The sequence below is a fragment of the Gallinula chloropus genome (assembly GCF_964237585.1).
Source record: "Gallinula chloropus genome assembly, chromosome: 1".
In the NCBI taxonomy this organism is placed as follows: domain Eukaryota; kingdom Metazoa; phylum Chordata; class Aves; order Gruiformes; family Rallidae; genus Gallinula; species Gallinula chloropus.
Genome location: NC_140085.1, coordinates 194749993 through 194762581, shown reverse-complemented (window position 1 = coordinate 194762581; position 12589 = coordinate 194749993).

Sequence of the window (12589 nt, the reverse complement as noted above, 5' to 3'; positions counted from 1 at the left end):
GACATCCCACTCCTCACAGCCTGGTGTGCTACCACAGTGCTTGTGCTTTTATAGCATGTTATACAGACCAGGGAGTGATGGTGGGGACAGTGTCACCTACTCTGTCATAAATGCCAGGAGCAATGCTGTCCCTAGAGTTGTTCTACTGAGCAGGATTAAAAGAGAGAACAAATGCTCTTTCTACTTGCCATGGCTCTTCCAAAGGAAAAGCATTATAAACCAGGCATCAATAAAGCATTTTCTACCCAAGCTCAACTCCTGCTTACGTTCTAAGAAAAACAACTTGTCTTATTATCTGTAAAATTGCCTTCTCATATTATATTCCTTGTTTGGAGCAGTGTCCATGGATTTCTTTATGAATGTTCATTACTGAGCTGGAAAAGAGGTGAGAAGTAGGGAGGTAAGACTTGCAGATGAGTCAGTGTTATTTAAGGAAGGAGAGACCTGGAGACAGAGTAAAAGGGTTTCTGAAGGGATATTCTGGAATAACGTGCTTAGCTTGGCCACTGTGACAAATAAAGAATATAGCTGAAAGAAAAAGGTTGAGAAGCGGGCAGTAAAAATCCTGTAAGAATGGAAAACCATGGGCATTAAAGGAAAAATGCTGAAATTTAATTTTAGAAGCGGGACAATGAGGGCAGACTATGATGAAGTGCATGAAATGAATGCTTGAAAGAGGCACAGTGGGATTCTTCATGTGCTTTTCACAAGAAGCCATTCACTCACAGAGAACAGCGGTGAGCGAGAAAGGAAGGAGGGAAATATTATTTCCAACCTCCTTTGACTTACAAGGCATCAGGGTGAGAGATTAGCTGGGCTGAAAAACAGTATTTTCTGCATTTTTCATGAGTATTTTCTGAGTATTGTCATGAAAAATGTAAAGGCACCCACTTAAATGAATAGAGATCAATCTGTGGCATGGAAGAGAGAGAAACCCTAAAATCCCATGGCATGAGTGCAGTCAAACTGTAAGTGATGCTGTTAGGGAGAAACCACTAACTGCAAATATTCGTGCCCCTCATTTTACAGGATCTGGCCTGCAACAAAAATAGATCAAAATTCAGACCCAAAATGGTAATTCCTATGCAAGCACCAATACTTTGGTGAGCACCTAATGATCTCTTGAGGTCCCTTCCAAACCCTACAATTTTGTGATTCTGTGATCCTGATAAAAGATCATGGCAGAAAATCGTTGGCATCTATATTGAATCACCTTGTTTGGCTTTGAGTGTTGACAGCTTGAGATAGTGGAATCTGCTTGATCCTGATGTGGTGTTTGTAATTTTTTTGTAAAAGACCTTCAGATCCTCCCCCTCACTACAGTGACACGCAAAGCATCTCATGCTGCAGGTAGTACACAGAAAAATATGTGTAATAAAACTTTTACCCTGGATGCCTCTGAAATGATTTGCACTTGATATGAAAAAAAAGACAGCGTCTACTGGGGGGGGGGTGGGGGGGGGGGGTGTGTTTCCATTTCCTTCTTCTAGCCTAATTGTCTTTGTGACCTGGAGTAGACTGAAGTGTCAATTCAGCACGGCATTAAACTTTCTGATAGAACCACAGCACACCATCACTGCTCAGAAGGAGTGGAAAAGCTGGGTGTACCTGTGTAAATCTGGTTTGAGTACTGGGCACACTACTTCAACCTAGCAACGTGGTAGATAACTGTTTTGTTTGTGGCTGCTGGCAATATTCCAACATCTATTTTAAAAATAAAGCCGTGCCAGTATGAGCCATAATAATTCCTGGGATTATATTAGAAAACAGAGATGTGTGACTTATTTTCTTTACTCAGAGGCTTTTGAGACTTCTTCTGGAGGATGTGTCACCAGCGTTGGGTAAGGAATTTACTCCTTTACAAATTGCTGTGAATCAGAACTGAAGTGCATATGACACGAATGATCACGACCAGCGGCCTGACAGCCCGGTGAGAACTCTTAGGTGCTACGAGCATCTCTGCACGAGCATGAGTGTGATTAAGATATTACATCTTCTTTAACTGTGAAGTGCCATTCTCTGGGTAAAACAAGGCACAGGCTCTCCTCCCCTCCCCTCCCCTCCCCTCCCCTCCCCTCCCCTCCCCTCCCCTCCCCTCCCCTCCCCTCCCCTCCCCTCCCCTCCCCTCCCCTCCCCTCCCCTCCCCTCCCCTCCCCTCTCCCTCTCCCTCTCCCTCTCCCTCTCCCTCTCCCTCTCCCTCTCCCTCTCCCTCTCCCTCTCCCTCTCCCTCTCCCTTCCCTTTTTGTATTTCAACATCTCATTGTTGAGTGAAGAGTAAAATATCACTATTTTGCACAATATTATTCTGTTTAGTTTGCTAATTGGGACCTTCTCAGTAAACCTCTGGCGCCTCCAGCTCAACTCTTTAGCAAAGTGGCTGCATTCCAGCGGGAATTTTCAGGAACCTTGAAAATATGCAGATCTACAGTTTTCTTTGTAGTCTGTAGGCCAAAAATGTAGGCAGGGCTCCTCCAGCAGCAACTTGAAAACACTATCCCAATCTTACAGCTTCCATGCGTCTGGATTGTACCAAAAGTTGACTTTACAAATGCAATGTTCAGCTTTGAGGTGGTGTGAGCTCTACAGATGAATTGTGAGAATGGTGTTGAACGTTCTGCAATGAGGTCAGAGAAACTTAGTGTTGTGAGTCACGGTCACAAGCAGATTAAAAACGGCTGTAGGAGCTGACACCTATAATACAAACCCAGATTTCAATGTCAGTATCATTGCACTGACACTGGAACTTGTCCAGTCCCATCATGAGCTGGTTCTGGGCAAGAGGTCTTCTGGGCTGGGTACACAGGGTCTGGTGGTCACAGCTGTTTCCAGCAAGGAGGCTGGTCTCCACCCTTAGAAAACCTGTGTGGTTTCTCTTTAAAAAGTAAAAAAAAAAAACCCAGAGAAAGAGTACTATGTGGCTTGAGAGCAAAACTTATTCTTATCACAGACTGGTTTGGGTTGGAAGGGACCTCAAAGCCCATCTAGTTCCAATCCCCTTGCCTTGGGCACGGACACCCTCCACTAGCCCAAGATGCCATCTAACCTGGCCTTGAACCCTGCCAAAGATCCAGGGAGAGCCACAGCTTCTCTGGGTATCCTGTGCCAGGGCCTCACCACCCTCACAGGGAAGAATTGCTTCCTAGTATCCAACTGAAATTGACCCTCTCTTAGTTTAAACCCATACCCCCTCATCCTGTCACTCCCTGCCTTTGAAAACAGTTCCTCTCCAGCTTTCCTGTAGCCCCTTCAGGTACTGGCTGCTGTAAGGTATCCCTAGAGCCTTTTCTTTTCCATGCTGAACCAGTCCAACTCTTGCAGCCTGTCTTCATAGGAGAGGTGCTGCAGTCCCCTCATCATCTTTGTGGCCTTCTCTGGACTTGCTCCAACAGCTCTACATCTTTCCTGTGCTGAGGACCTCAGAACTGCACACAGCACTGCAGGTGGGGTCTCACCAGAGCAGGGCAGAGGGGCAGAATCCCCTCCCTTGACCTGTTGGTCAGGCTGCTCTTGATGCAGCCCAAGACACAGCTGGCTTTCTGGGCTGCAAGCACACATTGCCAGGTCATACCAAGGTGCACATCAATCAACATCCCCCAAGTTCCTCTCCTCAGGGCTGCCCTCAACCCATTCTCTGACCAGCCTGTAGTTGTCTTTGGGATTGCCCCAACCTATGTACAGGACCTTGCACTTGGCCTTGTTGAACTTCATGTGGTTCACACGGTCCCATCTCTCAAGCCCGTCCAAGACCCTCTGGATGACATTCCTTCCCTCCAGCGCATCAATTGCACCACACAGCCTCGTGTCATCAGCAAACTTGCTGAGGGTGCCACTCAATCCCACTGTCCATGTTGCTGACAAAGATGTTAAACTGCGCTGGTCCCAGAACTGATGCCTCAGGAATGCCACTTGTCAGTTGTCTCCACAGGGACATCAAAAGATTGACCACAACTCTCTGAGTGCAACCATCCAGCCAATTCCTTATCCACCAAGTGGTCGCTCCATCAAACCGACTTTAGAGACAAGGATGTCACGTGGGACAGTGTCAGGGAAGACTTTCTTACAGGGAAGAAATACCAGGTCCCTGTATTTTAGCAGAATGGAGAATAAGAGATGGTAAGAGCTGGAGCCAGGCAAATTTCACATGAGAAATAAGGCAGAATTGTTCAACCATGAGAGCAACTAGCTAGTGGAACAGACTAGCAAGGAAAACATGAGATTTTCCATTTCTTCCAGTCTTCAGTTCAGGACTGGATGTCTTTGTGGAAAATACTTTTTATAAACATGAGATTTGGGGCTCAAGTCTATCTAACTCAGTAAAATTATGTTGTACTTATTACAGAGGAGGTTAAGCTGGATGATATAATACCTCTCCTACTCTTAAAAATTCACAAAGTGTATTTTTACTCTAGTATGGAACTGGTCAGTCTGTGTCTGAAGCCCCTTAGCTATGATTGCCTCCAATTCAACATTCTTTGCATCTAATTCAGATTGTGTTATATATACAAGCAGAACTATAAATTATGGCAAGAACTATGTTTTAGACCCAAGTGAAAGGAATGTTGAAATAAGTACATTTAGTTAGATACAACAGATGCTGCATGTGAAGGAAGGCTGAGTAACAAGTTAAATCTGCAATTTTCTCAGCAAGTCGTCTCAAAAGCTCTCAGAGCCCTTGAAAAGGTCTGGATTTTTTTTTTCTCCTGAAAATAATAAAGCAGCTTTTAAAAGAGCACTTTCCCTCAATAGGGTCCAAAGTCCATTAGTGAGGAAACCAGCGTTATAATTTCCTTCAGCTTTATACATGGAAGTGAAAAAAGCGAGGTATCAGTAGCTAGTCCGAAGCTAGCGAGTGCTCCTGCTGTCTGTACCTCAGATAAGTATCTGACAAGATTACAAGTATACAAATAACTTAATTTTATTACAAGAAACCTTATTTATTTATTAAAAGAGTTTTCTGTAGCTGTCTTTTGATAATAACCCTGAAGGAAGTGGGCTAAAGGATTCTCTTTCTCAGGGAGGATCACTCTCCACTAGACCAGAGTGCACAAAGCCCCGTCTAACCTGGCCTTGAACCCTGCCAGGGATCCAGAGGCAGCCCCAGCTTCTCTGGCAACGTAATACCCAACCTAAACCACCCCTGGTGCACCTTGAGGACATTTCCTCTTGTGCTATCACTTGTTGCTTGGGAGAAGAGACTAACACCCACCTGGCCACAGCCTTTCAGGCAGCTATAGAGAGCAGTAAGTTCTCCCTTCAGCCTCCTCTTCTCCAGACTAAACAGTCCCAGTTCTCTCAGCTGCTCCTCACCAGACTTGTGCTCCAGACCCTTCACCAGCTTTGCTGCCCTTCTTTGAACACCTGAGTGTCCTTGTTGTAGTGAGGGGCCCAAACTGAATGCAGTATTCAATGTGTAGCCTCTCACCAGGGCTGAGTACTACAACATAGTTTTCATCCCCAAAAGAGCCACAGCAAACAGCCAAGCACGTTGTTACCATAATTAAAGCCCCTTGTTTCTTGTTCTATAGAAAATATTTTTTCTTCTTTTAGTGGCCTTTCATTTCTCTCATGTCTATTATCACATCTCCTCTCAGATTTCTGTTGTTAAGGGTTAGAAGTTCCAGTTTGTTCAATTTTTCCCTTCCAGGACATGGCTTCAACTCTCATTATTCCTGCTGGTTCTTCTCTCAACACCAGCTGACTCAGATTGCTCTCGAAGTGTGGTGCCTGGAGCTGGATAAACAGATGAGACCTTAGCTGCAGTAGCTGACATTATAAACTTATTTCATCTGTTCTAATCTCCTCAGCCTCCTTCCTGACATTTGGTCCTTACTTCTGTGTTCTCTGTCCCATGCTTGTGCAGTTGAACATTTCTGCCTAAGTGTGGCATCTGGAATTTTCAGCTATTTTCAGACCCTTTTAGAAATATGTGAAGAGTTTTTGGAATTCTAATCCTATACCCCAGCGTATTTTGAGCCCCTCCCACCTCTTTGTCATTTCTGTGCGGAATGTGCCCATTTTCCATTCCAGCAGCTAAATTATTATTGAACAGATTGTGGCTGGAAGTGTATGCTCACAGTGGGTTTAAGAAAACCTCAGCCCTTGCTGCTGCTCAGAGGAACGGCCCCATGCACCTCTCAGCTCTCTGACGCTGGGTGTAGTACTTAAAACTGCTCCACTCTTTTTGGCTTGGTTAGTTTTCAATCTGATTGGATCCCTGATCTATCTGACTGCATATCTAAACAGTTGGCAATGTCAACTCAAGAAAGGCTGTAGGATGTAGGAGAGAGGTACCTAACAAATGAGTTTTGTTGACCAGCTCTCATTCAGCTAAAAAGATGTTTTGGCCCAGAAACGAGTGTTGCCTTTCACCACCTGAAGTGTGTGATTTCGTAACTAACATAAGGACACTGCAAGTACCAGCAGCACACCCTGGGGTGTTGCCTTCTGTATTGCTAAGGGCCTTCCATCACAAATCTGTACCTGCTTTCCACCCCCAGCTCCATGTCCTTGCACCCCAGCTGCCTGGACAATGTTTCCCAGAGTCTCTGGGGCAGTATCTTTCCCTTGTTTCTCTCGTCCTGTTGTTCTCACGCCTTCACTCTCATGACCTTGCACCTGCAAACCCCCGATAGAGTTCTCAGCAGGTTCTCATGGGAAGCGATTGCCACCAGCGTGAGAATCATCCCTTCTTCCCCACTTTTCCTACCCTTTGTTTGTAGCTTTTGGTTTACATTTCAGGGGGCACAAAGCTTAACAACCCTCGAGCATGCAGCACCTACAACAGAAGTGGTTAGAATAAAAATTATTACCCAAGATTTTCCTCTTTGTAGAGAGTCAGAAGGTTTACATCAACTGGTGTGACCATCACCACAGAGACAGGAGGATGATGGGAAGTGGGGTTTATGGGAGAAGAAAAAGCAGTAGCAAAGCCACGAGGTGACAGGACATAGGAGCTCCAGCAGCTGCTGCTGTGGACTGCTGCCTCCTCAGCACTGCTGGCAAATCTCTGCCTGCACCCTGCTACAAGGTTTCACAGTTACTTTGGAGATTTTCCAGTACAACTACTAAAAAATTAAACTGAAATATGAGCTGAGAGAATAACCCATTTATTTAAATATAGATTAACCTTAGGTGTCAGACCATTTTTCCCAGCAAATAATTCCTGCACCGTGCAGCTAAAGAAAGCCTGAATTAGAAAGAGTAATTATGTCTCTAAGGCATTTCTAAATCATCAGATTTTGTTGCAGCTAATCATTGCACTGATATTTAGCACTGTGAGTAGCTTCTGAAGATGATGCCAACACAGTCATCCTGGCTGTGTGTGTTTCAGTGGAAAATATTTTGGGTGAACTGTTGTGCCTGGCTACTTCAGTAGAAAAATATTTAAGGGAAAGTGTATTGTCGTGGTAAGTTACATGGAAAACTTAGGGTGGGGCATGGGAAAAAAGGCAAAAGTTATGTACAAATAGGGAATGGCAAAAGCCACATTTTGCAAAATTTTATTCAGTCTTATATATATATTTTTGCACTAGCTGCTCCTTTGGTGAGTAATGCTTACACAGAACAGACAACACAGCACAAGGCCTGAGTCTGTACTAACCTCCCCATGGACAGGCTGTGTAACAGGGTTGTTTATCCAAGAATATTCCCTGGTGTTAAGGACAGAGCCAGCCCAAAAGCAGCCTGCCCAAGATGTGCCAAGCATGGGGCTTCCCTGGATCATTCTGACCTGCTGCATCTTTCCAAGTTGAATGCAAAGCTTGGTGTTTTTTGGGAAGATGTGGAGAAAATACTAGGAGGCAGCTGCACATACTTCTGTTCACTATACAGACAGGGCAAGCGAAATACAGTTTATCTGACCATTGGTTTCTTATACCAGCCTTTCAGAGTCTTTGATGCTTTGGTGATAAGATTTAGTAGCTTACAATTCATACTTCTAGGAATGACTTTTGAGGTGGCCAAAAGGATGGACATTAGTCCTTAACATTTAGGACATTTTAAACTGCTGCTGATACTGGCAGCAGAATCCTGTCGATAGGGGTTGTGTTGTTATTGGAGTTTGTTTCAGAGCCAGTGGGGGACTGCAGATCCCCCACATTTCAATAAGCTGGGGTCTAAAGTCCCCTTGTAAATATGCTTCATACCCTGTCAATGCACCGTGCTGGTTCAGTGAGAGCTCCCTCACACACAGAACAAGCTATTCTGGAAGAAAGGTCACTTTAAACTGGACTAAAGGCTCTGTTCACATGAGCTGTGGGTCCATGAGGATTTATTTGGTAATGATACTGACTTAAGTAATTCTGGCTTTTTTCCCCTCCCACCTCCCTCTCTTCCCACCAATTGTTCCTGTGCCACTCCCTGCACAGCGCCAGCAGAACTGTTTGTGTAGCTACACTGTGAACAAACAAGGGAACTGATCTAATACAACCAGGGAAAATGGAGAAATGTTGTTTGTTTTCTTCTGCCGGATCATTTGACCTGTGTGATTCATTCCACAGCTATATAAATCACTCGCTGGCAGAGGACAGGAGAGCAGGTGGAAGCAGGAGAAATCAGTTGGATGGGCAGGAATGGGACTGCCTGAGAAGCGCTGCTGCTGACCATGAAACCACAGGTTGAGTTTAGGGTGATAGGACAAGGGATAATGATATTAAACTATGAGAGGGCAGATTTAGATATGAGGAAGAAATTCTTCCCTGTGAGGGTGGTAAGGCCCTGGCACAGGGTGCCCAGGGAAGCTGTGGCTGTCCCTGGATTCCTGGTAGTGCTCAAGGCCAGGTTGGATGAGGCTTTGGGAACCCTGGGCAAGTGGGGAGTACCCCTGCCCATGGCAGGGGTTGGAACTAGATGGGCTTTAAGGTCCCTTCCCACCCAAACCATGCTGTGATAACTGCACATTATTGCCCCTCTGGAAGCAGAGTTGTCAGAGTAGCACAGGCACTCCTACACCTTGGGTCAAACTCACCCTTGAAAACAAACCATGAAATAGTGGCACACAGGGAGATTCCAGGATTGGGGCACTGTAGCTCATCACTACCATCAGGATGACATCCTGTTTCTCCACCATCTTCCACTCCTGGCTGCAGCTCCCAGCCTTCTTTTGCACCAGTTCTGTTGATCATCAGAGAGTTCGCAGACTACTGGTCTTGTTCATTAGCTGAAGAGAAAAGATAAAGTTACTTTGTGCTTGATCAGTTTTCTCCTGGGTTAGTAAGCTGATCTGGCTCACTGATGGCCTTTAGAAAAGCAGAACCCATAGGAGGTTAAGTGGTGGAAAACTAGAACTAGGAACATGGAGAAGGTTTGGAAGGGGGTGTGGTGTCTGAGATGTCCTTCCTTTGGTAGCATTGAGCTGTCAGATCAACTCAGCTGGCTCATCTTCTGATTCATATACACCTTTCATTTTTATGCAGGTTGTTATTCTAGCAGATGGATAAAATATATGACTTTTATCCATATCATCTGAACTTCTGCAGCAAGATTTAAATGTGTGAGCTGTTCCTTGCTTCCAGAGCATGAGTCAGCTAAAGGTTCCAACCATTATTCTTTCAAAAGTGAGAGGGGAAAAAAGACTGCAGCCTTTCTGGCTGTTGCACTCCTGTCATGCAAAAGGGATGCAACTGGTTTCCATGTGTACACTTTTTTTTACTGGTTTCTAAATTTGCTGTTTTCATAAGGCAAAAGCTATGCTACCTGCCAGACTTACAAACTGAACTGGTGGTCTGAAAATCCAGCTGTGACTTCAGATATTTCATAAAACACCAGTTAAACAATCTCTGTAATTGAAGATTAACTGACAGGGCTCTTGACAATACATGAAGCAGAACAGAATCCTCCTCAGTTGCCATGGCTATGTTTTCCCATTGAACTAGCAGAATTAAAAAATAAATTACTTTTTCCAGTTAATTCAGGAATTCTGACTTATACACACAGAGAAGACAGTTACTATCAATAAGAAGGAACACTTTTTACACAGCAGATGCTGGTACCAGGTAGCTTAGGGGCAGGGCTATCTCTGCACATAGGTACCATAACTGTTACCTGCATAGCAGAGAAAAAAGTACTGGGCTACCTGAACCAGCTGATTGCCAAAATCACCACCAGAGGAATGCAGGAGGATAGAGATCCTCCTTTTTTTACAGAATACCTGAAGCATATCAAGGGAGAAAGATGCCAGGGGAGATGCCTTGCTGGAAATGTTATAAACCAGAAAGAACTGGTCAAAGATGTCTTGGCAGCAGCAAGCACAGTAGAGTTAAAAATCTGGAGATAAATAGGCAAAGCTAGTCGTTGAATCATAACCCTGGACTTCAGGAAAGCAGATTTCAACATACTCAGGATTCTTCTTGGGAGGATCCAATGGAAGACTGCCTCTGAGGGCATGGGCTCCAGGTCAGCTAGTTGATCTTCAAGCAAAACCTCTTGTAAGTAAAAGAGCAGTCCATTCTGATGTGCAGAAAATCAAGCAAGTACATCAGGAGGCCAGCATGGATGGATCCAAGGGGGAACGGATTAAAACTAAAGGAAGGAAGGAAGGTTTAGTTTAGATATTAGGGGAAAGTTTTTTACAGAGAGAGTGGTAAGGTGCTGGAACAGTCTGCCCAGAGAGGTGGTGGATGCCTTGTCCCTGGAAGTTTTCAAGGCCAGGTTGGATTGGGCCCTGGGCAACCTTGTGTAGATCCAGGCCTGGAGGTTGGTGGTCCTGCCTGTGTCAGGGGGGTTGGAGGTCTATGATCCTTGGGGTCCCATCCCAACCCAGACCACTCTATGATTCTATGATTCTATGTGCAAGGCACTCCCAGCTGGGCTCCAACATAAAAAGGAGGTGTACAGAAAGTGGAAGCACAGATGGGCTGCCCAGGAGGAATATGGAGACATTGCCTGAGCATAGAGGGCTGATGTTAGGAAAGTCAAAGTTCAGCAGGAGTTGTAACCAGACAGGGATGGTGAACAGGAAAGGCTTCTGTCGGTATGCTAGCAGCAAAAGGCAGGCTGAGGAACGTATAGGTCCACCACTCCATGGACAGGGGACACAGTGATAAAGGACATGGGAAGGTGATGGAGCAAATCCTCTTGGAGGTCATGCCCAAGAACCTGGTTGACAGGCCTTTCATGTGTTTTGAGAAAGCAAAAAAACCCCACAAGTGATTTAGACTAAGAACTGCCTATAGAGAGGCCATCAAGGTTGTCACCAGGTGAAGGAAGTCCTTTAGCATCCAGAAGACAAAAGAAGGCAGAGACCAGTCTGGGCCCAGTAAGTTGGTGATGGAGAATGAATGGTTTGATTTGGGGTATGGGTGGGCATACTTCCTCAGCACAGGCCAGCTGTGGCTTTCACCTTCCTTATGTTTTGGATGAGCCAGTGACACATAGTGAAGTTGAATGTGTAGCTGGCCATCTGGAGGACATTGGTTGTCAGCTTCAAAATGAAGGGGAGCTGAAGGACACCCATGGGTAGAAGGGAAAAACCTTCACTGCTGAAAACTTTGTGCCTGCCCTTCATTCAACAGAACTGCAGCACAGGCATGGTTTAATTAAGATGCCAGTCTAAAAACATCCTGTTGTGTTTTAAAATCAAGATAGTTCTTTGTATGTTTTCCCACACTTTTATCATAACCTTGATCTCACAGCACAGACCCAAGCAGAGCTTTTGTTCATTGTAAGATACAACTTTTTGCTGCATATTACGTAAGGCTTCACTGGGGCCTACAGTTCTGCAGAAGAGGGGAAAAAGAAAATGAAAAAAGGAGGCCGTCTGTTGCTGAAAACACTGTAGCACACACACCACTTTAAGCATATCTTTTCCACTGTATCTCTGAAGGCTATGAGAGATTAAATTTTACATACAGGGTATAGCTCATCTCTGTCACTGCCCTCAAAGCAAGCACTTTTCGAGACTGGAATGTCTCCTTCTGGGAGGAAAGACTTGCCTCTGCCCCTACAACAAAAGCAGATATGATGACACTGTGCTGGTGACCAGATTACTTTCCCCTTTGGTAGAGTTTTGGGTTTTTTTTTACAGTTTGTAGTCATTATGACTACGGGACCTGTGGTTTCTGAAACAAATGAAGAAAAATCTGGCAACTGCAGTGATTTCATTTGTAGCTGTAGTTGAAACTCGCCAGGGAGTACAAAAGCAGGCAGCAGCACAGAGCAACACCGCTTTCAGACTGAATGAATTTAGTAAATTAAAAACCCAAACCAAAACCTTTAATCACAGGAAACGGCACTCGAGGGCAGGGCATGGATGGGCAGAGGAACCGTTGCCACCCATAGCGACAGAAACTGCTTGTTTCTACCTCACACTCGTTTTCAGCCGGCACCACTCGGCACGGCCTCGCTACCAGCAGCGATGTAAACGCCACTAGCTGTCAGAAGACGGGGCTAATTTAACACCTAGCCCCGCCGGGCCGAGCCGCGACCGCCCCGTCCCGTCCCATCAACCAGCGGCCGCCTCAGGCGCCGCCAGCCCCTGGGGCACCACCTGCCCCTGCGGCGCCGCGCGCCGCCGGGCGCGGGAAGAGCGCTTTTTCAGCAGTGTGGCAGCTCCCTGCTCCCCGGCTAGGGAACGGGACGCGGGACTGCTTTA